This window comes from Macaca nemestrina, chromosome Y, assembly GCF_043159975.1.
Source record: "Macaca nemestrina isolate mMacNem1 chromosome Y, mMacNem.hap1, whole genome shotgun sequence".
Classification (NCBI taxonomy): domain Eukaryota; kingdom Metazoa; phylum Chordata; class Mammalia; order Primates; family Cercopithecidae; genus Macaca; species Macaca nemestrina.
Genome location: NC_092146.1, coordinates 2,992,387 through 3,019,050, shown reverse-complemented (window position 1 = coordinate 3,019,050; position 26,664 = coordinate 2,992,387). Strand labels below are relative to the sequence as shown.

At 39.9% G+C, this 26,664-nt stretch overlaps 1 long non-coding RNA gene across 1 annotated transcript in view; it reads right to left on the bottom strand.

Moving 5' to 3' along the window:
* Nucleotides 1-26,664, bottom strand: part of LOC139360955 (uncharacterized) — a 266,593-nt gene that overhangs the window by 61,394 nt on the left and 178,535 nt on the right. The window contains exons 4-5 of the long non-coding RNA XR_011618515.1: nucleotides 17,010-17,058; nucleotides 2,685-2,803 (exon numbers count right to left, since the gene is read on the bottom strand). This is a non-coding gene — a long non-coding RNA (uncharacterized lncRNA). The remainder of the gene's footprint in view (nucleotides 1-2,684; nucleotides 2,804-17,009; nucleotides 17,059-26,664) is intronic.

Sequence of the window (26,664 nt, the reverse complement as noted above, 5' to 3'; positions counted from 1 at the left end):
CAAAAGTGTGCAATTCATTAAAATAATGTTAAATTATGAAAACCTATACCATGATGTGATCATGTCTCCTATTTGGAATTTCCCTGCAATGACTATTTTGTCAACAAAAGCAAGATTGATTCTAATTACCTCTTGTATTAATCCCTTCTCACATTGCTATAAAGAACTACCTGAGACTGGGTAATTTACAAAGAAAAGAAGTTTAATTGGCTCACAGTTCTGCTGGCTCTACTGGAAGAATTGTTTGTAGGCCTCAGAAAACTTTCATAGGGGGAAGCAAGCATATCCTACATGGCTGCAGCAGTGGGAAGAGAGAACAAAGGGAGAAGTGCTGTAGACTCCCAAACAACCAGATTTCATGAGAACTCTATTACTAGAATAGCAAGAGGGAAGTCCACACCCATGATTCAGTCACCTCCCAAAAGGCCCCTCCTCCAATACTGGGAAATACAATTTGATATAAGACTTGGTTGGTGACACAGAGCTAAACTATATCACCTCTCATATTTTGTCATGCTATTTCATTATCTGTAATAATTTATTTTATTGATCACCATTAATATTTATTGAACTTTTATAATACTTAAAGTTGTATATATGCTTAGGTGATAATACATTACCGCATGTGTAAATTCAGTAAAATGTAATGTACAGAGCATATGAAAGTAAAATAATGTGAAGAGGAGCCTGCACAGGAAAACAGGGCTGTGTTGTCCAATTTGGTAGCCACTCCTGTAGCTGTAGAAATTTAAATATAAATTAATTATTATTAAGATAAATACAAAATGCAATCTCTAAGATGCATCATCCACATTTCAAGTGCTTCATAGCCACATGTTGCTAGTGGCTACCATATTGCACAGTGCAGGTAGATGATTTTCTATTATCACAGAAATTTCTGTTAAGACAATGTGTAAACTGCATCCTCAGTGGAAGTCAACATTATGCTTCATTGTTTAAAAAAGAAAGTTAACCGGCATTACCAGGTTGGTAGGCAGAGAACTCATGATTTCTACTTTAAAGATTAGTTAGAGCCTCCTTACTATAAAGGTTGAAACTGAACTGGAGTAAAGATCTGACAGGTGCTTGTGGAGAAGATTTTAAACCCAACAGAGATGGATGGTAGAATCTCCCAGGTAGACCTTTCTGGTTTCATGACCCCATTAATGACTGTAATAAAAACTGCTTTCCAAGAAGGATGAACTTCTACTGATAGTTTACTGAAGGTGCCTAACAAATTCCTGAACTATGCATCTCAACTCTCACTCCAAGAATCCTTCCAATGTCAAATTCTATGAAATAAAAATATTTTTGATCATCTAACATCCATATCTAAAAAGAATTTGGTACAACTCAATTATTAGTTTATTGTTACAGGGTACAAAATTTTGACACACATATAACTAATGTGCAAATTCCTTGAAACATTGTTTTCTCCTAGGAATGTTAAAACCAAAGATGGCATGGACAGTATTGTATTCTGAAAAAGCTTATTTTCATGGATAGTTTTATGGTAAACTCAAGATAAAATGATAAGTTCCGGAGGCATGAAATATACATGAAATAATGTCCACATTTGTACAGGTGTTTCCTTGCATTGTGGCCTTTACCTGCAGTACTTGTTTAGGGTTATCCTAATGACTGACTTCATAAATCCTTTATGTCCTTTAAATACTTTATCTCTTTCTACTCACATGCTCAAAAGGGTATTATGTTGAATAATAATTTCTTTTTCTTTTATTAAAAAATGGTCTTTCTGTTTTAGACTTATGAAATTCCAAGTCAGATACTAAGAAAATGCACAGATGAAAAATGTCTTAGTACTGTTATGGGTATTTATATCCAAATCATATCAGATAATCAGAAATCATAATAATACCGTTATGTTGAACAATTATATGTTTCAATGGTAACTTATATGTCTACTATAATTATGCCATTTGACTAGTTACAACAATGATGCCAATTAGTTGCTGAATTTTCAGCTTTGAATTCCATTGATTTGGTGGAGTTTCTCCATAATTCTTGTGCCTTGAATTTGGTGAATGTAGAATTAGAATTGTGTGTTTCTAGCTCAAAAAAAATTCCAGTGATGATTTTAAGGTTTGGGGATAAATATGTTTTCACATTTTCTGTTTATCAAAATGTCTAACAGAGGGCAAGTTGCTCTTTTTCTACCGTGGGCCTGGGCTATTAGATATTTATGTTATTTCTATCATGGGCCTGGGCTATTAGATATAGATGGTATTTAGGTTAAACTGTCAACTTGCTGAAAAGAGAAGTTATTTGGTTACATAACAAAAATAATCAGTTATATTTTTCATCCTTGATCTCTTGCTAAATTAAATGGATGAAATAGACAAATTTTCTTTGTTAGCATTGTACAGCTAAGAGTCCACAGGAGGACATTCAACAATCATCAACATATGCTGAATATAGAGGTCTAACTATGAAAATTAGTTCACATATCTTGTATATCAAATGCCTATTTCATGCATGGCACTATATTACCCTCTGAGAAAGGAACAAAACCATTTCAGACATAAGTCTCATATTCACCCAGCATAACGTATCAAATAGTCTCATGTTTGTGAGGCTAGGAAAAGTTTAGCCTTCCAAATAAAAATCACATAAAACACATCTTAAATTTCCTGATCAACTTGAGTGTTATTCTCCATGCTTACCTCTGAGAAGGAAGCTAAGAGACTATTTAGGTGACGTCAGATCTTCAAATCCTTTTATTGGGTAACAGTTTCAGCAGGATGGAGGGAACTGGACGTTGCTAGTGTTCTCATGCTTGAACCTGCAATTTGAAAGCTGTTAGCATTTGGAAAACCCACTGAATGTCTCAATTTTCTTATCTCTAATAAGGGAATTAAAGATAGCTACTCTGTAAGACATTTGTGAAGTTTAAGGGAGAATACTGACACTTTTTTTTTTTTTTTTAGAATTTTTTTTTTTTTTGAGAGGGAGTCTCGCTCTGTCGCCCAGGCTGGAGTGCAGTGGCCGGATCTCAGCTCACTGCAAGCTCCACCTCCCGGGTTCACACCATTCTCCCACCTCAGCCTCCCGAGTAGCTGGGACTACAGGTGCCCGCCACCTCGCCTGGCTATTTTTTTGTATTTTTCAGTAGAGAGGGGGTTTCACCGTGTCAGCCAGGATGGTCTTGATCTCCTGACCTCGTGATCCGCCCGTCTCGGCCTCCCAAAGTGCTGGGATTACAGGCTTGAGCTACCGCGCCCAGCCAACACTTTTTTTTTTTGAGTGAGGGTCTCACTCTGTCGCCTAAGCTGGAGTACAGTGGCGCGATATCGGTTCACTGCAACCTCCACCTCCCGGGTTCAAGTTACTCTGCTGCCTCAGCCTCCCAAGTAGCTGGGATTATAGGTGCGCACCCATGCCCAGCTTGGAGTTTCACCATGTTGGTGAGAATGGTCTCAATCTCTTAATCTGCCCACCTCTGCCTCCCAAAGATTACAGGCATGAGCCACCAAAACCACAACCAACACTTTTTATAAACAGTGTATCCAAATATGCAGAACTTTTACCCTCTGGGTTTCAAGAGGAAATACTTACTTAAGAAGAAATTCACATTCTTCTGGGAATCAAAGACTTTAGATGTGATGCAATTGTTTGCAGGGAAGTGAATATGTACACTTCTAGAGAATTTCCTTGTAGATTAATATATTGGAATCAGCAAAAGCTTTGACATTAATGGCTCTGAATCTTGCTTTGTGCATGTGTAGCCCAAGTTAAACACCAGTTACAGCAGTCAGTTCCTGGAATATATCTTGATACAGGAGGAGGGCAGGAAAATGCTAGGAAGAGATGGGCATGGTCTCTGACTAGGCTTCCACTCCTGGACCTGGGACCATGGACTGAGGTGAGGGCACTCATTTCTGTTTTCCTGCCCAAATGTTTCTTTTACCAAGACCACCCTGACCCACCATTCCCCTATCCTGTGCCCATAAAAACCTTGAGACCCATGTCAAGAGGAATACATGCCAAAATAAGACACAGTAGCTGGATGTTGAGAGAAATGCATCAGCAGAAAAAGACAAGCAGCTGGATGTTGAGAACAATGCATCAGCATAAGAGCACACTGGCAGGTATTGGCAGGTGCCAGGCCATCATCTGGTGAAATGACAAGGAGTTTGGCCAGGGCAATTAGAGGAGCCTGACGACTCAGTGGCCCAACTCCAGGGGAAAATTGCCTTCCCATTCCATCTCACTGGTGGTTCCCCCATCTGCTGAGAGCTATTTCTACTCACTAAAACCTTGAACTCATTCTCCAAGCCCACATGTAATCTGATTCTTCAAGTACACTAAGGCAAGAAACCCCAGGATACAAAAAACCCGCTGTCCTTGTGATAAGGCAGGGAGTCTAACTGAGCCAACTAACAAGCTGCACATGAATGGCAAAACTAAAAGAGCACCCTGGGCTGGGGGTGGTGGCTTACACCTCTAATCCCAGCATTTTGGGAGGCTGAGGTGGGTTGATCATGAGGTCAGGAGATTGAGACCATCCTGGCCAACATGGTGAAACCCCATCTCTACTAAAAATACAAAAAAAAAAAAAAAAAAAAAAAAAAAAAAATTAGCTAAGCGTGGGGCACACAGTTGTAATCCTAGCAATTTAGGAGGCTGAGGCAGGAGAATCACTTGAACCTGGGAGGCACAGGTTTCATTGAGCTGAGATGGCACCACTGCACTCCAGTCTGAGCGACAGAGTGAGATTCCATCTCAAAAAAAAAAAAAAAAAGCACCCTGTAACACATCCACTGGGGCCTCAGGAGCTGTAAACATTCACCGCTAGACACTGCCATGGTGTTGGAGCCTTGCAACCTGCCCATTTGCATGCTCTCTTTAGGAGTCTGAGCAGTGGAACTGAAGAAGTGAGCCACATCCTACAAGGAAGATAAGGGAACATTTCCCATTTCAACTGGGGGCTCATCTAAGATCCTAGAAGATGAGTGTGAGCAAATGCAAAACCAATGGGTCTGCCTCTCTTCCAAAAACCCTACCACCTCTCTGTCTTTCCTACGGGTAAGAGAATCTGTTTCTCTCCAGGGAGTTTTAAAAACTCTGCCCTATCCAGGTCAGTGAAAATCCCCAGACTTTATTTCTTTCTTTCTCTCACACAGTTTGAAATGACTCTTATTTCTTCCTTCATAATGTTAAGAGTTTTGCTACTGGCTGTGGCAATGTTACTAAGTAAAATGAGTGTTTGGCTCAGCTGCCAAAGGTGCAAATCAGACCAGTTGTTCCCAGATGTACCACCTCTGCCTCTATCCTGACAGCTGCAGGCAGGCATGGCTCAGGGCCCCTCTGGTTACCCTTTCCCTTCCAAGCTTGAGTGCCTAGGCATGTCCACAGCAGGCAAAGGCCAAACCCAACAGCCACAAGGCAAGGCGGGGAAAATCAGTGGTAGCTAGGACCTCTCAGAGCACTTCTTTCCCATCATGCCAATGAAACATTTCCCCCATTGACAAGGAATTCATCCCAGTCTGAACTGGGGAAAAGATTAGATGGGTCCACTTGCACCAAGAAAGAGCTTCCCTCAGGATCTCCCTGTTTTTCCCCTTAAACTGTTTTTCTCTTTTTTCCTTTTCTAAGTGAGAGAAACTCCCCCTCCCAAAACTGTTTCTGGTAAGAAAGTTAATGGAGGAATGACCCCTGCTGGCTGATAACTGCAAACTCAGCAGGGCATATTTGAGACACTTTAAATAGATATGAAAAGCCTCCAAAATACCTTTTCAGTCCCAATCCTGATTCCAAGCTTTAGGCTGAGACCTTAGAAAGACCAGGTTGGAGGAATCCAAAGCCAGCAACAGGCACAACGTAAATGGGCAGGATCAGTTCCTGTAGGCTAAACCCTCAATCCATGGAAGCACAACATACTCCATGGCATAAACAGACCGAGGGAGCTCAAAGTTTGCTAACAGCAGTAAGAAAGGCAGGCAGAGGTGAGGGTGATTAATTCCTATTCTCCAGATTTTCCCTGCTTCATGGGAACACACCACATTGGTACCTGTGGCCAGCACCTGCAAAGGTCCCTGAGACTCAGGGATAAAAGGTGGAAGGTAAATGGAGGATGCTAACTTTCTTTCTACATCACACCCTGAGTTTTTGCTGAAAGAAGGAAGGGAAATGAGGGATGCCTCTATTCCCTGTCTTTCAGAATGGGCAGCCAGCAATGTTCACCATCCCCAGATTCTACTCCTCTGGAGTGTATCCTGAACTATTGGGACTGGTTTAACCCTCAGAACCTGGAGGAAAAACACCTCATAACCATCTGCTAAAAGAAGGAAGGGAAATGAGGGATGCCGCTATTCCCTGACTTTCAGAATCAGGAACCAGCTCTCTTCACTGCCTCCAGATTCTACCCCTCTGGAGTGTATCCTGAATCATTGGGACTGCTTTGACCCTCAGAATCTGAAGAAAAAAACACCTCGTAGTCATCTACACAAAGGTTTGGCCAAATTATGATTCACAGCAAGGCATGAGTTGACCTTAGGAAGGAACAGTTGGAACTTTTCTGTAGACATGAGGACAGATGGTCTGAGGCTCCATATGTGCAGGCTTTGTATACCTTGCAAGGCAATCCAAACATTTGCTGACAGTGTAGGAATGATCCAGCCCTCCTGTTTGTCATCTCAGGGAAGGCTACAAGGGGAAAGCCCAGGGAATTAAAGATTCAAGTCACCCCTGGCAGTGGAGCCAGCTCCCTCCAGTCCTGCTTCTCCAGGTCCACCCCAACCACCCTCTCCAGCTTCAGCTTCTCACTTGCCCCCTCCTGGAAATCCTTCCCCTAAACAAGCCCCAGTCTCACTCTTGTCCCTCCAACAGATGACCAGTGAATTTGTCCCCAGTAAGGTCCAGGTCCCTTCTCCCTGCAGGACTTCAAGCAAATTAAGGGGGATCTTGGCAAGTTTTCAGATGATTATAATAAATATATAGAGGATTTCCAGAATTTCACCTAAATATTTGAACTTTCCTGAAGAGATGTTATGTTACTTTTGAATCAGACCCTGATGAACATTGAGAAGCAGTCTGCTCTGCAGGCAGCAGAGATATCTGGGGCAGAGCTTTGTACCACATATAGCATCAGAGAAGGGGGCAAACATTATCTAACAAGAGGAGAAGTAGTATCAGCAAACAACCTTAAATGGAATCCCAATGACGAGTTGGAAGACTGGGAAAGGAGACATGTTCAGATGTGCATAATGGAGGGCTTATGTAGGACTAAGACCAAGCCTCTCAATTTTACTAGGTTGTCCATGATTGACCAGGGATTTGATGAAAATCCCACTGCCTTCCTGAAAAGGCTGAGAGGACTTGGTAAACCACACCTCTCTATCTCCTGATTTAGTTGAGGGACAGCTAATCCTAAATGATAAATTTATTACTAAGAAGGTTCTGACATCAGGATGAAGTTGGAGAAATGGGCACTGGAACCAGATAGCACATTTGAAGACCTCTTGAAAGTGGCCACCTTGGTCTCTTATGATAGGGGCAGGGAGGCTCAGGAAAGAGAGAGGAAATACAGGAAAGAGAAAGACGTTTTAATGGCTAACCAGAAAGCCCACAAATGCCAGAATTTTTAGGGTGCGCTTGTTAACTGTTAAGGACATGGCAAGAACAGTTATTTCTCTTCTAAAGTTTAACTGCTCCCATAAAAACTTTAACTTATTTCGCCAAGGTGAAATAGCTTGGGGTACAACGCTGTTGTTAGTATATTTCACTTCTTTTCCCTGTTGGCACTAGATTATTTCCTTGTATAACACATGTTTAACTGATGCATACTTAACCTTATAAAACTTGTTTTTTTCTCTCTTACTTTGAAGTCGTAATTCCAAAGGGTCAGGCAACCAGAGCCTCAGACAATGACTTCCCTTTGATAGGAACCTCTAGATAGACCTCTGGGAGGAATCTGACCGCTGTTTATCCCAAAACAACACCCTCTGTCAGCAGGAAGCTACTAAGACTGCTCATCATCCATATTCTAATGCAGTTAGATGTATCTCTTCAGAGGTGGGAAATGATACAGGAAGGGAGCAAGAAAGTGCTGGGTAAAGGAGGGTGTGGTTCCTGGCTAGTGCTCTACCTCCAGGTCTGTGTCCTCATGCACCTAGGTGAGGACAGGCGTTTCCATCTTGCAGCCCAATTGTTGCATTTTGCAAGACCACCCTGACCTGCCATGCCCCCATTCTGTGCCTGTAAAAACCCCAAGACCCTAGTGGGCAGGCACACAAGCTACTAGACATCAAGAGGAACACACTGGTAGAAGAAGACACAAACAGCTGGACATTGAGAGGAATGAATTGGTTTAAGAGCACATTGATAGGCATTGGCAGATGCCAGGCCAGAAGGCCATCAACATAAGGAATGATGTGGAGTTTAGCTGGGGTGGTTGCAGCCTGGCTGCTGGGTGGCCAACTCTAGCGGAAAACCACCTTCCCACTCTATCTCCCTTCTGGCTCCCCCATCTGCTGAGAGCTACTTTCAAACAATAAAACCTTGCACTAATTCTCCAAGCCCACATATAATCTGATTCTTCTGGCACACCAAGACCAAAACCCCAGGATACAGACAGCCCTCTGTCCTTGCAGTAAGGCAGGGGGCCTAACTGAGCTGATTAACACAAGCTCCCCACGGACAGCTAAACTAAAAGAGCACATGGTAACATATGCTCACTGGGATTTCAAGAACTGTAAATATTCATCCCTCGACACTTCCATGGGATCAGAGCCCCACAACTTGCACATCTGCATGCTCCCCCCAGGGGTTTGAGCAGCAGGGCACTGAAGAAGTGAGCTATACACCTATCACATGCCCTGTAACTTTTAACAACAGAACTTTCCCTGTTTTAATATCCCCTGCCACTTCCTGGGTGGTTTTCTCCTCTTCAGGTGATCAGCATTTGCCTGCACACTTCCCTTGAACAGTTACCCAAGATGTGTCCAGCTGGTTGCCTTATAAGTGTGAAGATTTAAGAATGTCCTTGAAAATGGCTCCTATGAGACCATCCTGGCCAACATGGTGAAATCCCATCTGTACTAAAAATACAAAAAATTAGCCGGGTGTGTTGGCAGGCACCTGTGGTCCCAGCTGCTCAGGAGGCTGAGGCAGGAGAATGGCTTAAGTAAACCCAGGAGGCGGAGCTTGAAGTGAGCCTGGATTGCACTACGGTACTTTAGCCTGGGCGAGAGCAAGACTCTGTCTCAAAAAAAAAAAAAAAAAAAAAAAGGCTCCTAGACTGGACCTTATTCTAGAAGTGACTTGTCAGGTGTAGAATGCCATTACCTTTCCTTCAAGCAAACAATGCATTCCTGTTAGTAACGCCTGAAAATGCATGGTTTTGCTCACCATGTTATTGTCTTCTAGGGTGTCTGAAATCATCCCTATAATAAAAGGTAGTGGACCTTTTATTGTTTTGCAAAAAGTGACATGTTTGTATACCTACATCACTCATCATTACTTTGCTTAGTACACAATGAGCATCAATCATACTGATTTACAAAGTTGGATTTTTTTTTTCTTTCAGTAAAATTTTTATTGTTTGTTCTTTCATTAGGGGCACGGAATATCAGGTATTAAGTTTAGTCACTCTAGAGTTTGATTTCTGGTTTATTTGTTAAGTAGCTAACTATGGGCAATTTATAGGCTTCCCAGGCTCCCTACATCTTTTTCCTCAAAAAAAAAAAAAATAGTTTATGTTTCAAAGGATTGTTGCAATGAGTAAATTGATGATGAATGTAAAGTACTTACTCCAATACCTAGGGCACAATAGTTACATAATAAAAGCTGTAATTGCTTCTTTTTCAATTATTCTGATGGCTTATAGAGAAAATTAATTTCTTTACACTCAATCTCTGTACCTATCTTGTGTTTCTCATGTACTTTGTTCTTTTTCTTTCAATCCTTAGAGTATCTAATTTTCTATTTAATTGATTCAGCTTTTTCTCTATGCCAGTTTAGATCTTTTGCTATCCAGGGCAGGTTTTAATTCTGGTTCTTGTAATTTTGGTTTCCTTGAAACTGACGTGGTCCACGTCTGAGTTTACGTTTTCATCTCTTGTGGTATCTGTATCTAATTCTGTTATGTTTTCCATTTTTGCTTGCTCTCTCTGCCTCTTGTCCTTGAAGCCTCCCTTCTTGATTCTAGTAGCAGATGCAATTTTTAAACTTTTTGTCTAGTTTCTATAGTAAACACTATTGCTACTAGAAGTTATTTTTTCTTAAGATTTTAAAATATCCATGCTAATTTTCTGACTTCTTATTTTTGAAGAAGCAATCAATCCACCTTTGGTGTTAGTCAACAGAATGAAAGAAGGAAGTCACTTAGGCTTCACTGCCCTGCTATGCAAAGGCCTGCACCAGGAACTGGAAAGCTTTTTCTGTAAAGGGTCGGAGGGGAAATATTTTAGGTTTTGCTGTTGTTGTCGACACTGAGCTGGGTCCGGCTGTGTTTTCTTGCAGCCCAATAATGAGATGCAGACAAACTAGGAAAGAAAAAAATGTATTGCTGTAACCAGATGCAGGGAGAAGGTTGGAGATAATTCCAGTAGACCAAAACAAAGTGTTAAAATTTTTTGGTCCTCATATAGGTTGGAGTTATGTGCCTATAGGAAGTGTAGCATTCACCTAAGTCTATAGGTAAGTAATTTTGTTTCAACTAGGAGTGCAGAGGCCAAAAAGATGCTTTCTAAGTCTGATCAAGCTGTGAGGACCCCAGTACCTTCAAGGCCTGTCTCCTAAATTCTGATTAACGAGGTCTGTCATGCCAGAGTGATTATTTCTGTCTTATCTCATTTACAGCTGGTCCGGAGAGCTGCATTACACTATGTATTCAATAAATCTATCCAATATCTGTCTACCCAATAAATCTGTCACCTTGACTCTTCTCATATTTCATTGACCCAACAGGTCTTGCCTCTAGGAATGCATAGCTGTCTCCATTATTTTGGCTTTCTCCAGCAAGGCAGAATCCCATGCAAGTCTCTTACTGACCATATGTTTCATCTATCTTTGATGTCTGGGCACCCATTTCCCTAGGTTTAATTATTTGCTAAATAGTAACGCAGCTGTGATGGTTAGTACTGGGTGTCAACTTGATTGGATTGAGGGATACAAAGTATTAATCCTGGGTGTGTCTGTAAGGTGTTGCCAAAAGAGATTAACATTTGAGTCAGTGGGCTGGGGAAGGCAGACCCACCCTTAATCTCGTGGGCACAATCTAATCAGCTTCCATTAAATATAAAGCAGGCAGAAAAATGTGAAAAGGAAATACAGACATAGCCTCCCACCCTTCATCTTTCTCCCATGCTGGATGCTTCCTACCTTCAAACATCAGACTCCCAAGTTCTTCAGTTTTGGAACTTGGACTGACTCTCTTTGTTCCTCAGCTTGCAGACACCCTACTGTGGGACACTGTGATCATGTAAGTTAATCTTAATAAACTCCTCTTTATATCTATCTATATCTAATCTATATCTAATCTTTTTATATCTATCTATAGCTAATCTACATCTATCTCTATTATCTCTCTCTCTCTCTCTCTCTCTCTCTATCTAATCTATCTTGGCTCTATCCCTTTAAGAGAACCCTGACTAATACAGCAGCACTGTGAAAATTTGCCTGTATAACTGGAGTATTATGCAGGTCTGTCAGTGTGACTGTCATGCAGGTCTGTCTGTGTAGTTCTCAGGGAGAATTGACCTGCCACATTGTGACTATTGAACTCTACTGATGTAGCAGAAAAAGCAGGTACAGCATGTAAATGAGTGGCCATGGCCCAATCCAGATAAAACTTTATTTGCAAAAACAAGCAGCAAGCCAGACCTGGCCCCTATTTATAGTTCACTGACCCTGGCCTTGGCTGTCAACTCCCTGAAGGCAAGGAGCTTTACTGTTTCATTCACTTCTGTGTCCACAGTACCCAGGACAGTGTCTGGCTTACCTTAGACCTCAGTAAATACTGACTGAGCAGCTAAATTATTTATTTTATGATGAGTAGCTGAAAGAGAGAATGTGCACTTCCCTGGCCCTATTTCCATCATCTGACATTCCATCACCATGTGCACATCTGCTGAAATATCTCAAAATAGGGTCTGTCTTTCCCCTTGTGACTTTAGTTGTATTGCAATGGGTAGTTTCATGTGTCAACTGGGCTTGACTATGATGACCAGCTGTTTGGCCAAACACTGGTCTAGATGTTGCTGTGAAGGTGTTTTTTAGACATTACTTTTAAAGCATTCGACTTTATAAGTGAATCAGATCACCCTCTATTATGTAGGTAGACCTTATTCATTCAGCTGAAGGCCTTAGAGCAAAAACTGAGGTCTCTCAAAGAAGAAAGAATTCTGTGGCAACATGGAAATTCTGCTGAGTTTCTATTCTTCAAACTCAAGAATGCAACATCTGATCTTACTTGAATCTTTAACTGGCAACTTCCCCTAAAGATTTCCCACTTATTTTCCCCTCAAACTGGATGGGTCAATTCTTCAAAATCAGTCATCATATCTGTATCTATCTTTATCTATCATCTAGGTATCTATCATCTATTTGTCATTTATCTATCGATCAATTTGTCCTATCTATTTGTTATCTATCTACCTATCAACTACCTATCTACTTATTATTGGTTCTGTTTCTCTGGATAACTTTTATACATATATTGATATAATACACAACATGACCCCGTCTTACACTATGAAGGGCCTTCTTTTGTCTCTGACACCCCTCTCCTCACTTCCACCACCAAGGCCCACACCAGATGCAGGTCCATACTAGATGTGTATGATCTGTCAGGATTGTCCCTGCCCCACTCATTGCCTTCCTAAAGTTGTAGTTTCCAGTGAATGTAGACACAGAGTGGTGTATGACAGATGGGGCAGGGGAGAGGAAGGGAACCCTACTGCAGAACGGGGCCACATATGCCATGGACAAGGTTACTCTGTTTTATCTTTTCTTCCAATTCTCTTTTTCTTTCTTCATGGTTCCATACAAGAGCCAAGTTTTTCTCTATTCCTTGTTCCCAGAAAGAGGAGCAGAAGGGCCTCCTAGAGAAGTGCCCAGAGCTGGGCTTGGAGGAGCATCCTAGTCAACCCCAGAGCTTCCTCTTCCAGCATCTCCAGTGTGCTTGACTGGGCTCCTCAGGTTAGTGGTGCCTGATGGTCCAACTCTTAATCAACAAAGGAGAATAGGCTGGGGACCACACTTGGGCAATGATCCGAGGCCATGTCTCAAATCCAGCTTTTGCCAGAGAAGCATGAATTCTAGAGATTATTAAGCACTGACTTGGCCACAAAGAAAAAATATACACTTTTAAACTCCTCTTTAAATATCAGTTCTTTTAAGGAATTCTAAAGAGAAGGAGGACCTTCTAACACTTAAGCCTTCTACAATGTTCTCAGACAGGGCAATTTATCTCTGATCTGGAATCTTCTAATTATCCTGCTTGCTTTTCTGTAATAATAATGACCACAACTTTTGCACACATATCCTAACTAGAAGGCTCTGTGTGAGAGAAAAATGTCAAAGCATCCTCTTTTATTTACCATCATCCAATAGGTGCCTATCATAGCCCTTGTACTTACAGTACTTACATACTATCTAAGTAATTTATGAACAAATAGATGGATGTTTGGCTACGTGGATGGCTCTATTAGGATCTTTCTCTCAGGTAGCACAGTAATTAAGGAGATAATGGTAGATTTCCTTTATTTATTTAATATGTAACTAGGAATTAGTGTGATGCAAAAAGGTATGTAATTTATTGAACATAAGTTTCTTCCTCCCATTTTAGAAAACTAGGGTGTTTTCCTGAGTGCAGAGTTTTTACTCCTTTATATCTCTCTCAGGTTTTCTTTCTTTCTTCAGTATTTTCTGTAGTGATGGGGCCCTACCATGTTGGCCAGGCTGGTGTTTAACTCTTGGGCACAAGCGATCCTCTGGCCTCATCCTCCCAAAGTGTTGGGATTACGAACATAACCCACCATGCCTGGGGTTCCTCCAGTTTTGTGAGGGTGTGTCTATGCTCATGTCTTTAAATCTTCCTTATATGCTGCAAAACACTCAGTCTGAGCATGGGCATAATTTCTTTGAAGCTATCTAATAGTCCTTTATGCTCACTCCTAGTGAACTTTAGTTTTCTCTGACTCATATTTTCCTTCAAATCCATTCTGATTATTCACCTACACATTCAACATACAATAACAGAGAACTATAAAGCTTTCTTTATGCTTCATGTAACACTATTTCATCAGCCCCCAGCACTGAATCTATCTCTATCTTTTTGCTCCACTTTTTCTGCTTCAAGTGTAGCTTTCAAAATAGTTTTGCTCATAGGATTTTTACCAAATCTGTCAAATGTTTCCTGGGATTTATCATCCGGTGTATGCTTTGGAATGAGAAGAAGAAAAAAAGACCATTGTAGGAAATACACAATAGGATTACAATTTAGGAGGATAATGCAAAATTTCCATTAGTGTATTCATCATTTCCAGTGAGGCATAATCCCTTTGACAGGTTTATATTTTGGAAAGAAGCACACCATTAGTTATAGAAACAGCAAAAGGAAAGAAAGACCTTGCTCTGTGAAAGTTCTCCCAAAAGCAACTTAAACAGGTGCCATTACTAACTTCAAACAGACTTTACATTGGTGTAATTTGCTAGAAGTATGGTAAGGCAATTTTATCTAGAAACCAGTTACTCTTTAAATCATGGTGAGAAAGGGGAAAATATTTAGAACTTCACATGTGAATAAGATTGGTTTCATTAGCATTTCATAGACATGCCTCCTCTTAGCATGTCTAATGAGGGAGACTTTCCAGATGCACTGGACATTCTGCTCTCTTCATTTACAGTCTTGAGTGAGCAGACCTCTTAATATATTGCCTTCAAATTCCTCTCCTTCTTTGACTCTTGCTCTCAAAATGTCATACTCCAGGGAGTTTGCTGTTGAGGGAGCAAGGTGCCTTTGCTATGGGGGAAATTTATGCTTTTCTCTTGCAGGAAGCTTCAGAGGCAGCGTTGCATTGAGCTCAATACTTCATGCAAGACATGGGTTGTCCAGTTGATTGTGCCCCAGACAGCTAACAAAGGTATGACTTCCTTGTGCCCTTATAGGCTGCTAAATAACCTGAATGTTGGAGATGGCATTTTCATGGTGCAGGTAAATTATATCGTGTCATAAACTATCACTGGTGCCATGCTTCTGGAACAAGTGCATAAACATCTATTGAGCACTTACTAGTTGAAAGGCTATGTGTCAACTATTTTTGGATGAGCTGAATCATATGAGCTTCACAAAGCCCTTCAAGTATTATGACTTTCATTGTATTTGATGCAGAGAGAGTAAACAACTTGCCACAAAAGGTGCAAACAGTAGAGTATACAAGGATAGAAACCAAGTCTTCTCATTCCATACATACAGTGACTTACAAACACACCTTGAGGAGATGGAACCTACACTTCACAAAGGGCAAATGCTTACATGAGGCCATGATTGTGCACAAGGTCCAGTGAGTGACAAAGACCCCCAAGGTCATGGAAATGACAGGATTTGGAAGCCAGCTTGAACAGCAGTAATCTAGAAAGTATGGCATATCTCCTTGCTACCTGAGGTGGCCTAGCATTCCAAGTAAGCAAGGAGGAATTATTGAAGGGGATTGGAAGGGAAAGTTACTTTGAAGGGAAGTATCTCTTCCAAGCACCCATTCTGCTCAGACTACAACTTCTTTTCATTTTAGAAAAGCATTTATCTTGTTCTGTAGAACATGTATGGTTATAAACTATTAATAATATAGTTTAAATTAATTTTGTGCATTGGTGATAGCAAACTGAAGAATTATTTTTGCAAGATGGTGTATTATTTGCAATTGCTGCATGACAAATGACCACCAACTTAGTGGCTTACAGCAACACCAGTTGCTATCTCAGTTTCTATGAGTTAGGCATCTGGAAATGGTTAGCTGGGTTCCCTGTTCAGTTCCCACCAGGTTGAAACCAAGGTTTCAGCTGGGCTGTGTTTTTTTTCATAATCAAGCTCACGGTCTCCTTCTCAGCTCACAAGGTTGTTGGCAGAATACATTTTCCTCTACTTGTGTGTTTGAGGTTTCTGCTTTCCTTCTGGTCACTTCCGAAGACAATGTTCAGCTAGTAGCTGCCTGAAGTTTCTTGCCACATGGTCCCCACAGGGAGTTCACAACATGGCTATTTGCTTTCTTTGTTGAATATAACAGGTTCTGCTGCTACTTGTCCATTTTAATGGCTCTGCTGGCTTCATCAGTCCCATGCAGATGATCTTCCTTTTGGTAAACTCAATGTAAACTGATTAAGGATGGAATCACGGGAGTGGCATCCATCATATTTACTGGTTCTGCCTATCCTCAAGGGGAGGGGAATACATACAGCATATATACCAGGGGCTGGGAATCTTAGGGTGCATCTTAGAATTCTGCCTGCCTCAGGTAACAAAAAGGGAAGAAAACAAGATACAGGTCCAATGGGGAAAGCTGACAGGTTTCATCCTGAAAGCCTGGATATGGCTGCCTGGAGAAGGATCATGAGATTATACGATGAGCTAGAAGGGAAAGAGTAGCAGGGACTGATGGGTGTTATTATCTGGCCCACACTTGTCTGTTTTGGTCAATGGTGTCAACCTATGTAGCATGCCTCTAGAGGTGAGGCAGTTATTGCAAAAGGATTTGCATGCATATAGGCTTTAAAGCAGTGTTTATAGATTGAATAAATAGTAGATTTTACACACTTGCATAATTTCACAGGTATCCCATGGTATATTTGTTTCCTACTGGTGCAGTAGCAAATTACCACATGCTTAGTGGTTCAAAACAATACAAATGTATTAACCTATAATTCTGGAGTAAGAAGTCTGAAATGGGTCTCAGTGAGCTGAAATCAAACTGTTGGCAGGGCTGTTTTTCCTTAAGGCTCCAAGAGAGAATCTGTTTTCATGCCTTTCCACCATGAACACAGCACACTACCTGTATTCTTTGCCTGGTGGCTCCTTCCTCCATCATCAAAGGTGTCAACCTGAAATAATCAAAGGGATCAGAATATAATTTTAAAAAGCTTTTCAACAGCAAAGTTTGAATTTGTCCTCTTTGGAAGTAAAAACTTCAAAGGAATGCAGTCAGAGCTCAGAGGTGAAAAGGTTAAGGCTTCACACTCATTTAAGCAAATAAAGCGTTTACCATGATTATAACACTTTCAAGTAAGAGTGGGTTTTGAGTTGCAGCAATTTGATTTGTTGCAGATTATTCCTTTTAAGGAAAGGTATATTTAACAGCCAATATTAAGACAGCCATGGTGGCTTGTACCTGTCGTTGCATCTCTTCAAGAGGCTGAAGTAGGAGGACTGCTCGAACCCAGGAGTGCAAGGTTGCAATGAGCTATGATCACATCCCTGCACTGGACTACTGAGTGAGGCCCTGTCTCTAGAAAATAATTTTTATTTTATTTGAAGAAATTATTATCTTAAGCAATTTAATAGCCATGGGATCTTTTGCACCATCTGGTCTGAATTGGGTGAAAGCAAAGAAAGAAGGCAGTTAATCTATAATAAAAGGTCAGTAATTAACAGTGAAGGAGTCATCTCTCTGGTGCTATTTAGTTTCTCCGAACATTTTACAAACAAGAAAAAGTTAGAAAGAGGGTTAATTTATCATCGGTGAAGCAAAGGTTATGGCTCCTGGCTGCATGACTCAGATCACAATTACATTTCTCCAAGCCTCAAAATAATTTAACATTCAAACAGCTTCAATTTGATAAATTTATTTTCACAAAGGACATCACTTCAACTACTACCCTCATCATCATATCTTCTCTTTCTGATTCTTTCATTATATCTTCACTTGCCTCCCTTGATGAGGACTCCTGTAATTACACTGGTCCACGTCAATAGTCCTGGATCACCTACCTTACTTAATGTTAGCTGATTACAGACTTTAACCACAGCTACAAAACACCATTTGCTATACCAAAATTTCCAAAATAGCAATACCCAGATTAGTGTTGGATTGGATAACTAACTGGGAACCGAGTTTGTATATCTAAAACTGATAAACACAGATGTGATGAACAAATATATAAACTTATTTCAAGGTATTGCAGGATTTTAAAGAACATTATGTACTTTATCAGCCATGACTCTTGTATCTGTGGCCATGGAGAGGTGGTCCTGAATTCTTCTGATGCTATTCAGTGGTATGCATGCTGTAACAGAATGAATGGGGACACTGATTAATGAGGGAAGAAGAGAATTTCTGGGAAAGGTGGAAGCTCCTGACACCCTTGAATTCACCATCAAAGCAACAAAGACTCATTCACACACTCCTGAATGGGTGAGAGAAAGGGAAAAAGAGAGATGAGAAGGAGTTGAAGACAAACTTCACCCAACTTGCCATTTTGTAAAGGTTTGTTCCCCCTTCTATTGCCTTACCCTACTTTACCTTGAATTTTATTGATTTTGGTCTTAGCTGAAAATGAAACACAAGGCTGTTATCAGAAATTTTGTGCATTAGCATTCAACATTTTCAAACTTTACTGACTGAAAAATCACAGGGAAATTGAAGAGAACAATGACTTTCCCTTCCCTCTAATGAGCAATTAAATGGGATGAATATGTCATACACAATGGTGAATGTTGGAATTCATAAGCTGAAATGTTGATGCATGACTATTTGTATACTTGACATCTCATAATTACATCATTTATCATAAAAAACTTGGCAATCTTAAATAAAGCACATTAATAATTAATTTTCTTCCCCGGGAACGTCCAACTAATTTCACAGTCAAAAAGTCCGTGTTAATTTCTTTTCTATCAGCCACAGGCCACAGATTAATGTATTAAAATCAGAAAATTTACACTAATAGACTAATTGAATTATTTCCTCTGCGGTAGCAGGAAAAGGCATGGTTCTTATGCTAATAATCAGTCACCACAATAAACACCATTTAATTCTCATTGAAAGTCAAGTTCTTTTTAATGGCAATTTTAAACTGTCAAGTGGGTTGAGAAATTCAGTTTATTTGAGTAATACAGAATATACACTTTTGCATATCATTATTGTTAATATTCTTTAAGCAATGCTAATAGGAAACTCATTCAAAGAATATTTGCCAGTAAATGAGTTTCAGTCATCAACAGATGGATAAAACAGGGAAAAAATTATCTCAATCTATACAATAATGAGTGCAGATTTTGAAATGTTTGGGCCGACAGACTTTCTCTGGCAAATATGATTTAGTAAATATGGTACATATTTCAAAATAGAAACACCAGGCATGACAGCTTTCCACTTGAGAGCAAGATCTGGATCACCAGAAGCAAGAGAAGAAATGTTAGGATACTCATTCCGAGTGTTAAAAAATATGGCAAAAGAAAGCACATTGTTTGGAATAGTGTTCTGAAACCATAAGCAAGAAAAAATATGACAAGATGGTCTCTATGGATCAAAGATTTTTAGATGTGTTCTAAAACCATAAGAAAAGAATAAGTGTGTCAAGAGGTGGATTTTGTGCATAACATGACAAGAATGAGAATAACATAATGCCACAAATCTATCTCAGGTCCCCCCAAAGGAAAGAAAATACATATTTAATATTTTATATATTAAATATATATCATTTAAATATATAAATATATATTTAATATTTTAATATATCATATATTACATATATTTTTATATATTTAATATTTTATACATTATATATTATTTAAATATATTAATGTTTTATATATTAATATTTATATATAAATATATTCTCAAATATATTTATTTATAAATATATTTTAAATACATACTTATATATAAATATATATTTAATATTTAATAGTTCTTGCATACTTTGGTGGTTCTGGGTTAAGGTCCAAAAACTTTCAGGATATCTCCTCAATGTCTAATAGAAAGGAGATTGAAGGATAATTTTGAGGCTACACGAAAAACATTTTCTTCATACAAGACATAAAAGGCTTATTAGAGAAGATGGCTTTCTTGATACAGCCAGCACTTAGCAAATTACCTTGCATATAACAAGGGTTCCCTATATACTGGTGGCACAAGTGTAATTCCTTCCATGATTCATTATTAGTCAATTTCATATGGTAAGTCAGCCAATTTTCCATATGATATACCCTTTATTTTGCAACACCTTGGCAATGTTGGCATCATTGTTAAAACGTTACAGATGGAGAGGCTGAGGTTTAGAAATGTTCAGGACGGTCAAACAGGCTGGCACTTGGCAAAGACGGATCTCAATCCAACCACTTTCCTCCACCTCCAGAGTCAACACTTCCCAGTTGCCTGCTATGTGTGACAAATGCAGTCATGCGGGAGATCCTACACTTAAGGAATTTCTCTACAGGCTGCCACGCAGCTAAGTTTCTCTTAAAGGCTATGGAAAATATTTGCATGTATCTACAGTAAAAAGAGGAGGAGAAGGAGCAGTAATAGGAAGAGGCAGAGAAGTTGAAGAGAAAATATTAGAAAAAATTTGAATTACAAGAAGACAGATGATGAAGAAAAATTAGAAAAAAAGAAAAAAGTAGAAAAATTGGAACGAGTACAGAAAAAGGAAACGGAGAAAGAGGGAAGAGAAGGAAGAGAAAGGGGAGACAGAGGAGGGGAAGAGGGTAGAGGAGAAATAACAGTAACTTGTGGCAAGAGAGACACAATTAAAACTAAGAAACTATTTCATTTTGAGTGATAGTAAAAAAGAATGCCTTAAGGCAGGTATACAATTTTTAGTTCCTTTAAAATTTTCAACAAGACAGAGGTATTTCATACTTCCTGCATACTTCTTATATGCTGATAACTTTACTGAAGTATCTAATTTAATCCTCTTATGCTATTTAGGTCAACTATTCTTCTTTGCATCTTACAGATAAAACAATTTTCATTCTTAGAAGGTAAAGCCACCAATTTACCAGTAGACAGAGTAAAGCTTTGAGACAGTGAAGACACAGATAGCAGAACTCCAAAGGAATGGCTAGGGCACCAATTGGGAGTTACTGGAATTGAGGCATTAACTGTGCTGCTGTGTCTCTATACAGTTGCTGGGGTCATGGATGGGGAGCACACCCTATTCCGTTGCAAGGAATGACTGTCAGTAGCAGTCTTTAGAGGACAATGCTAGGTCTCTCACAGGAGCCCTCAATACTCCCCTCTTGCCAGTGTGACTGCTAAAACCTTGTGCCTGGGCTTCTTCCCCAAAAACACTGCGATGCCTTGGGATTCTGTTTCTCTCCACCCCAGGAAGGCCCCTTGACCAGTGACTTATATCTGCAGCAAGTTCAGAGGGATGGATGGAATCTGGATCTTTTGATTTGGGTAAGGTAAACTCTGAAGCCCACCTCACACTCCAAAGCCACTAGCAGAGTCAACCTCTGCAGGACTTTTTCTGAAATCACACCCTTACTTGACTTCCCTCACCTGCCTCACTCATTGCTTTATCTGCATACTTCTTTGGATTCTTTTTTCTTTTATTTTTTGAGATGCAATCTCGCTTTGTTATCCAGGCTGTGCAGTGGCATGATCTCAATTCACTGCAACCTCTGCCTCCCCAGTTCAAGTGCTTCTCCTACCTCAACCTTTTCAGTAGCTAGGATTACAGGTTTGTTTCTGGCTAATTTTTGTATTTTCAATAGAGATGGGGTTTCACTATGTTGGCCAGGTTGGTCTTGAACTCTTGACTGCAAGTGATCCTTCTGCCTCAGCCTCCCAAAGTGCTGGGGTTACAGGTGTGAGCCACCATGCTCAGCCAGCATATTTCTTTATTAAATAACTTACAGACCAATTCTTATCTCAAGGTTAGCTTCTGAGAATCTGAGCTTGGACATATTCACATACTACGTTAATTTTTTTTTTTTTTTTTTTTTGAGATGGAGTCTCGCTCTGCCGCCCAGGCTGGAGTGCAGTGGCCGGATCTCAGCTCACTACAAGCTCCGCCTCCCGGGTTCACGCCATTCTCCTGCCTCAGCCTCCCCAGTAGCTGGGACTACAGGCGCCTGCCACCTCGCCCGGCTAGTTTTTTGTATTTTTTAGTAGAGACGGGGTTTCACTGTGTCAGCCAGGATGGTCTCGATCTCCTGACCTCGTGATCCGCCCGCCTCGGCCTCCCAAAGTGCTGGGATTACAGGCTTGAGCCACCGCGCCTGGCCTAATTTTTTAAAAATAAAATCCACTTGCACAAAGATTATCTTCATCTCAATTTTGAGATTATTATTCATTTTAATTTTATAGTTTCCTTTTTGTATTTTGGAGGCAACACTGTGTTTGTATGTGTTTGAAAATCTTGTATAGACACTGGGCATTTTGCTCATCATAACAGAGAAAACAAGCTTTTCAGGGTTTTCTACAGATAGTTGAAATTCTGGATGTCCAATGTGTGAACTACCACAGTGACCCTGTGGTAATACAACGTACCATTTGTAATCTCCCATTAACTCAGAGCTGCCATTATGGGTGGGCCACACAGATGGTTCTAGGTTAAAATCTGAAACTGTGGTGTCAGAATATTACTGAACTATGACTTTTAGAGATTCCTTTCTTCAGGGATCTTAATCTTAAAGAAGACAGGTAAAAGAGCATATATTGTAATGAGGCTGGTCTCTTAGAGCTAGGACTACCAAGACTGAAAAAAAAGAAGAGATTTTTAAAAGATAGTAGGTCAAACATAAACCACCTAATGTTTCTCTAGGAAGTCTAACTAGACCCATCAGCAGTGAGAGCAAAAACATTCTTAAATTCTACCACTGGCACTGTTCCACACTTTATTACATCACCCAGATTCCACTATTTAATGTAAATGAGGTGGCTTCAGATTGAGCAGACTTCTGAAACCGACAGAAAAGAATATATATCCCTCTTCTCATTTCTTGAAGAAAAAAGAGGTCATATTGAAGCAGCATATGAACTGACATTATTCAGTAGGGGACCTTGAAAATATCTTCTTGAAATCATGTTGCAAAATCTTAAACCCAACTCAGTTAAAACTTTACTGGCAAGAGAGAGTAAAGCCCTTCCCCCATTTTCTTCATATTTTCCACGATGCAACTTTTACAATTTCTTGCAAGGAATACACACTAAACAACTACACACAATGCAACCACACACACTCACATGCACCAGATTAAAATCAATCATTACCAGATTATGGTAAGTGTTGACACTTCAAACTCCAATTATAGAGGGTTTGACTTTGAGGAAAAAATTGTTCCAGTAACTCTTGCTAAAATGACTAGATGAACTGTCTATTTCATTTATATGCTAGAGACAGAACCAATGCATTTGTACAATATCAACTCTTGTGCTAGTCTGACACTATTACAAGTTATAATTTTGAGAATTACTACTAATCAGAAGAGGCCCATTCCTTTTAATAATCTTGAATTCTTTTTTTTTTAATTATTATACTTTAAGTTCTAGGGTACATGTGCATAACGTGCAGGTTTGTTACATATGTATACTTGTGCCATGTTGGTGTGCTGCACCCATCAACTCGTCAGCACCCATCAACTCATCATTTACATCAGGTATAACTCCCAATGCAATCCCTCCCCCCTCCCCCCGCCCCCCTCCCCATGATAGGCCCCAGTGTGTGATGTTCCCCTTCCCGAGTCCAAGTGATCTCATTGTTCAGTTCCCACCTATGAGTGAGAACATGCGGTGTTTGGTTTTCTGTTCTTGTGATAGTTTGCTAAGAATGATAGTTTCCAGCTGCATCCATGTCCCTACAAAGGACATGAACTCATCCTTTTTTATGGCTGCATAGTATTCCATGGTGTATATGTGCCACATTTTCTTAATCCAGTCTGTCACTGATGGACATTTGGGTTGATTCCAAGTCTTTGCTATTGTGAATAGTGCCGCAATAAACATACGTGTGCATGTGTCTTTATAGCAGCATGATTTATAATCCTTTGGGTATATACCCAGCAATGGGATGGCTGGGTCATATGGTACATCTAGTTCTAGATCCTTGAGGAATTGCCATACTGTTTTCCATAATGGCTGAACTAGTTTACAATCCCACCAACAGTGTAAAAGTGTTCCTATTTCTCCACATCCTCTCCAGCACCTGTTGTTTCCTGACTTTTTAATGATCGCCATTCTAACTGGTGTGAGATGGTATCTCACTGTGGTTTTGATTTGCATTTCTCTGATGGCCAGTGATGATGAGCATTTTTTCATGTGTCTGTTGGCTGTATGAATGTCTTCTTTTGAGAAATGTCTGTTCATATCCTTTGCCCACTTTTTGATGGGGCTGTTTGTTTTTTTCTTGTAAATTTGTTTGAGTTCTTTGTAGGTTCTGGATATTAGCCCTTTGTCAGATGAGTAGGTTGCAAAAATTTTCTCCCATTCTGTAGGTTGCCTGTTCACTCTGATGGTAGTTTCTTTTGCTGTGCAGAAGCTCTTTAGTTTAATTAGATCCCATTGTCAATTTTGGCTTTTGCTGCCATTGCTTTTGGTGTTTTAGACATGAAGTCTTTGCCCATGCCTATGTCCTGAATGGTGCTACCTAGCTTTTCCTCTAGGGTTTTTATGGTATTAGGTCTAACATTTAAGTCTCTAATCCATCTTGAATTAATTTTCGTATAAGGAGTAAGGAAAGGATCCAGTTTCAGCTTTCTACTTATGGCTAGCCAATTTTCCCAGCACCATTTATTAAATAGGGAATCCTTTCCCCATTTCTTGTTTCTCTCAGGTTTGTGAAAGATTAGATGGCTGTAGATGTGCGGTATTATTTCTGAGGACTCTGTTCTGTTCCATTGGTCTATATCTCTGTTTTGGTAGCAGTACCATGCTGTTTTGGTTACTGTAGCCTTGTAGTATAGTTTGAAGTCAGGTAGCGTGATGCCTCCAGCTTTGTTCTTTTGACTTAGGATTGTCTTGGAGATGTGGGCTCTTTTTTGGTTCCATATGAACTGTAAAGCAGTTTTTTCCAATTCTGTGAAGAAACTCATTGGTAGCTTGATGGGGATGGCATTGAATCTATAAATAACCTTGGGCAGTATGGCCCTTTTCACGATATTGATTCCTCCTATCCATGAGCATGGTATGTTCTTCCATTTGTTTGTGTCCTCTTTGATTTCACTGAGCAGTGGTTTGTAGTTCTCCTTGAAGAGGTCCTTTACATCCCTTGTAAGTTGGATTCCTAGGTATTTTATTCTCTTTGAAGCAATTGTGAATGGAAGTTCATTCATGATTTGGCTCTCTGTTTGTCTGTTACTGGTGTATACGAATGCTTGTGATTTTTGCACATTAATTTTGTATCCTGAGACTTTGCCGAAGTTGCTTATCAGCTTAAGGAGATTTTGGGCTGAGGCAATGGGATTTTCTAAATAGACAATCATGTCGTCTGCAAAGAGGGACAATTTGACTTCTTCTTTTCCTAACTGAATACCCTTGATTTCTTTCTCTTGCCTGATTGCCCTAGCCAGAACTTCCAACACTATGTTGAATAGGAGTGGTGAGAGAGGGCATCTCTGTCTTGTGCTAGTTTTCAAAGGGAATTTTTCCAGTTTTTGCCCATTCAGTATGATATTGGCTGTGGGTTTGTCATAAATAGCTCTTATTATTTTGAGGTACGTTCCATCAATACCGAATTTATTGAGCGTTTTTAGCATGAAGGGCTGTTGAATTTTGTCAAAAGCCTTTTCTGCATCTATTGAGATAATCATGTGGTTCTTGTCTTTGGTTCTGTTTATATGCTGGATTGTTTATTGATTTGCGAATGTTGAACCAGCCTTGCATCCTAGGGATGAAGCCCACTTGATCATGGTGGATAAGCTTTTTGATGTGCTGCTGAATCCGGTTTGCCAGTATTTTATTGAGGATTTTTGCATCGATGTTCATCAGGGATATTGGTCTAAAATTCTCTTTTATTGTTGTGTCTCTGCCAGGCTTTGGTATCAGGAGATGTTGGCCTCATAAAATGAGTCAGGGAGGATTCCCTCTTTTTCTGTTGATTGGAATAGTTTCAGAAGGAATGGTACCAGCTCCTCCTTGTATCTCTGGTAGAATTCAGCTGTGAATCCATCTGGTCCTGGACTTTTTTTGGTTGGTAGGCTATTAATTATTGCCTCAATTTCAGAGCCTGCTATTGGTCTATTCAGGGATTCAACTTCTTCCTGGTTTAGTCTTGGAAGAGTGTAAGTGTCCAGGAAATTATCCATTTCTTCTAGATTTTCTAGTTTATTTGCATAGAGGTGTTTATAGTATTCTCTGATGGTAGTTTGTATTTCTGTGGGGTCGGTGGTGATATCCCCTTTATCATATTTTATTGCATCTATTTGATTCTTCTCTCTTTTCTTCTTTATTAGTCTTGCTAGTGGTCTGTCAATTTTGTTGATGTTTTCAAAAAACCAACTCCTGGATTCACTGATTTTTTGGAGGATTTTTTGTGTCTCTATCTCCTTCAGTTCTGCTCTGATCTTAGTTATTTCTTGCCTTCTGCTAGCTTTTGAATGCATTTGCTCTTGCTTCTCTAGTTCTTTTAATTGTGATGTTAGAGTGTCAATTTTAGATTTTTCCTGCTTTCTCTTGTGGGCTTTTAGTGCTATAAATTTCCCTCTACACACTGCTTTAAATGTGTCCCAGAGATTCTGGTATGTTGTATCTTTGTTCTCATTGG